The sequence below is a fragment of the Triticum aestivum genome, chromosome 2D (assembly GCF_018294505.1).
Source record: "Triticum aestivum cultivar Chinese Spring chromosome 2D, IWGSC CS RefSeq v2.1, whole genome shotgun sequence".
NCBI classification, from domain to species: domain Eukaryota; kingdom Viridiplantae; phylum Streptophyta; class Magnoliopsida; order Poales; family Poaceae; genus Triticum; species Triticum aestivum.
Window position 1 is genome coordinate 225,949,583 of NC_057799.1, and position 4,702 is coordinate 225,954,284.

The following is a 4,702-nucleotide window of genomic DNA, read 5'->3' on the forward strand; positions in this document are numbered from 1 at the left end:
TCCAGAGGAAGATATCTGTTCTTAGGCGGAGTTAGACGCAGCTGACCACTCCTATTTACCCCCCAAGGTGTTTGCTCTAACTTGGCATGATGATGTTAGTCATATCATGCATATGTTGCCTTGCAGTGCCTACTTTCGACATCATATATGTCATCTGCTTAGTTTAGACATGTTCTGTAATGCCACCTATTTATTTTCAATATCATATATGGGAATTATGCAGTCTCATGTCTTTTAGCCAGCCATAATATAGGTGAAATGTGCAATGCCATCCTGTTTAACCAGGCATCATATATTTGAATGATATCTAGCCCATCCTTTTCTTCATTAAATTTCCATTTGTCGACAATGTTTGTACATTAAACTACTCTTCCTGTGAATCAGCCATTTGAGTGGGTGATGGAAAAATCTTGAGTGAAAACAAGGCCTTCAGAGCAGACAGTGCTACCTGTCGAAGCAAATCTCTTGCTAGGTCCCGATAGCTCCTCAGAGATGGATTCAGAGACAGATGACCAGTCCTATTCCCCCACCGAGGTGTATGCTCTAACTTGGCATGGTTCTACTGCTCATATCATGCATATGGTGTCTTGCATTGCATAGTTTAGACATCATATACACAATATTTAACACCATGTTCTTAGTCCAGACATCATATATGTGAATGCCCTCTGCTTAGCATATAAATCACACATGTGAATTAAATCATGCAATCCTGGTTACTTAGATAACATGTATGTGAATTATGTCATGCTATCCTGTTTAGTTAGTCATCATATCTTTGAATTATGTTATGCTATGTTATCCAGTTTAGATAGACATCATATATGTGAAATTATGTCATGCTATCCGTTTTAGTTAAACAATATACATGTCAACTATTTAATGCCCTCTTTTTTGACACTATCTATTGCATCTGTCTCTCATACAATGTCTGTACATTCAACTATGTTTCCTATTTATCAGCCATTTGAATTGGAGCGGGTGATGGCAGTATCTAGCGGAGTAAAAACACGGTCTTCAAATAAAACACTGCTACCTCTTGGTGGAGATAGCACCCCGGTTGTACATGCATGAGAACCAGCCCTACCACACATAACCCAGACTCTCGCAGATTTTACCCCTACTGCGATGGACAGAGAACTAGCTTCACCCAATGTAACCCCAACCCCAGCAGATAGTAACCCAGCTCCTGTTGACATAGCATCATCTCCACCACAGAGCTCCCAAACAAGAGCAGTTAGTAAGGCAGCTCTAGTTCCCAAAGTGCCAGTACTACCACGGCGAACCCCAACTCCACCAGTTAGTACACCTATTCCTGTGGAGGAAGCACAACCAGCCATTCATAGTTCAGCATCTATCGCATTTGATGTTGTTAAATCCTATGTGCGTATCTTCCCATCATGGAAATATTATACTGAAGATGAAGGAAAATGCTAGTTGCAGGTGTTTGTCCAAGAGTTATGTGTAAGTAATGTTATTCATGGCAATTACTTTGCTTTGTCCCATACATTCTACCTCCATGATGGTTATAATAAAGCAAATTTTCCCATTTTTCTCTATAGAGAAGGACCGATTTGGAAATGCTAATACCTCTGCTATCTTCAAGAATGCTTGGTGGCAGTATCGGAATTACCTGAAGAAAATGTACTTCACTGATAAAGTAACTCATCAAATTCCCTTACGTTCTCCCGAGACACATTTACTGTATGATGACTGGGAACGCCTTGTTCTTTACTGGTCCCGAACCAAGAATGTGGTAAGGTCTATGAGCTCATTTTATTTTAAATACTATATGCTTGCGTCTTACTGTACTCTGTTCATGTAGAACAAGTGCTTAAACCTGAAGAACAACTGTTCTCATTTAAGATTCCATTGCTATCGTGCATATTGCTTTGCTCTTGTATCACTGTATTTACGCATACAAACTTATTTTTAAATTGAACGATCCAATGGAAACTCCAATGGCACAACAGGTATGTTTACGCATGTTTCTTTAACAGGTTTCCTCTTATAAATAGCTCTGTTGATTTCAATTTCAATTGTGTACAATTGACTTCTCGTATCATGCACATTACTAGCATCATAACAGGGCCAATAGTGTTGTTGTACATGTAGAACCTGTTGGAAATATGCCCTAGAGGCAATAATAAATGGTTATTATTATATTTCTTTGTTCATGGTAATTGTCTATTATTCATGATATAATTGTATTGTCCGGAAATCGTAATACATGTGTGAATACATAGACCACAACCTGTCCCTAGTAAGCCTCTAGTTGACTAGCTCGTTGATCAACAGATAGTCATGGTTTCCTGACTATGGACATTGGATGTCATTGATAACGGGATCACATCATTAGGAGAATGATGTGATGGACAAGACCCAACTTAAGCATAGCATAAAAGATCGTGTAGTTTCGTTTGCTAGAGCTTTTCCAATGTCAAGTATCTTTTCCTTAGACCATGAGATCGTGCAACTCCCGGATACCGTAGGAGTGCTTTGGGTGTGCCAAACGTCACAACGTAACTGGGTGACTATAAAGGTGCATTACGGGTATCTCCGAAAGTGTCTGTTGGGTTGGCACGGATCGAGACTGGGATTTGTCACTCCGTGTAAACGGAGAGGTATCTCTGGGCCCACTCGGTAATGCATCATCATAATGAGCTGAATGTGACTAAGGCGTTAGTCACGGGATCATGCATTGCGGTACGAGTAAAGAGACTTGCCGGTAACGAGATTGAACAAGGTATTGGGATACCGACGATCGAATCTCGGGCAAGTAACATACCGTTTGACAAAGGGAATTGCATACGGATTGATTGAATCCTCGACACCGTGGTTCATCCGATGATATCATCGTGGAACATGTGGGAGCCAACATGGGTATCCAGATCCCGCTGTTGGTTATTGACCGGAGAGGCGTCTCGGTCATGTCTGCATGTCTCCCGAACCCGTAGGGTCTACACACTTAAGGTCCGGTGATGCTAGGGTTGTAGAGATATATGTATGCGGAAACCCGAAAGTTGTTCGGAGTCCCGGATGAGATCCCGGACGTCACGAGAGGTTCCGGAATGGTCCGGAGGTAAAGATTTATATATGGGAAGTCTTATTTTGGTCGCCGGAAAAGTTTCGCACTTTATCGGTATTGTACCGGGAGTGCCGAAAGGGGTCCGGGGGTCCACCAAGGGGGTCCACCAGCCCCGGGGGGCCACATGGGCTGTAAGGGGTGCGCCTTGGCCTATATGGGCCAAGGGAACCAGCCCCAAGAGGCCCATGCGCAAGAGATAAGAAAAAAGGGAGAGTCCTAAAAGGGGAAGGCACCTCCGAGGTGCCTTGGGGGGGAAGGACTCCCCCCTGGCCGCACCCTTCCTTGGAGGAAGGGGCAAGGCTGCGCCCCCCTCTCTCCCTTGGCCCTATATATAGTGGGGGGAAGGGAGGGCAGCAACATCTAAGCCTTGGGCGCCTCCCTCCTCCCCTGCAACACCTCTCTCTCTCGCAGAAGCTTGCGAAGCCCTGCCGGAGAGCCGCTACATCCACCACCACGCCGTCGTGCTGTTGGATCTCCATCAACCTCTCCTTCCCCCTTGCTGGATCAAGAAGGAGGAGACGTCGCTGCACCGTACGTGTGTTGAACGCGGAGGTGCCGTCCGTTCGGCACTCGGTCATCGGTGATTTGGATCACGGCGAGTACGACTCCGTCATCCACGTTCATTGGAACGCTTCCGCTTGCGATCTACAAGGGTATGTAGATCCACTCCTTTCCCTTCGTTGCTAGTAGACTCCATAGATGCATCTTGGTGAGCGTAGGAAAATTTTAAATTATGCTACGATTCCCAACAGTGGCATCATGAGCCAGGTCTATGCGTAGTTACTATGCACGAGTAGAACACAAAGCAGTTGTGGGCGTTGAGTTTGCCAATTCTTCTTGCCGCTACTAGTCTTTTCTTGTTTCGACGGCATTGTAGGATGAAGCGGCCCGGACCGACCTTACACGTACTCTTACGTGAGACAGGTTCCACCGACTGACATGCACTAGTTGCATAAGGTGGCTAGCGGGTGTCTGTCTCTCCTACTTTAGTCGGAACAGATTCGATGAAAAGGGTCCTTATGAAGGGTAAATAGAAATTGGCAAATCACGTTGTGGTCATACGTAGGTAAGAAACGTTCTTGCTAGAAACCTACAAACCACGTAAAAACTTGCAACAACAATTAGAGGACGTCTAACTTGTTTTTGCAGCAAGTGCTATGTGATGTGATATGTCCAGAAGATGTGATGAATGATATATATGATGTATGAGATTGATCATATTCTTGTAATAGGAATCACGACTTGCATGTCGATGAGTATGACAACCGGCAGGAGCCATAGGAGTTGTCTTTATTATTTTGTATGACCTGCGTGTCATTGAATAACGCCATGTAAATTACTTTACTCTGTTGCTAAACGCGTTAGCCATAGAAGTAGAAGTAATCGTTGGCGTGACGACTTCATGAAGACACAATGATGGAGATCATGATGATGGAGATCATGGTGTCATGCCGGTGACGAAGATGATCATGGTGCCCCGAAGATGGAGATCAAAGGAGCATAATGATATTGGCCATATCATGTCACTATTTGATTGCATGTGATGTTTATCATGTTTTTGCATCTTATTTGCTTAGAACGACGGTAGCAAGTAGGATGATCCCTTATAATAAT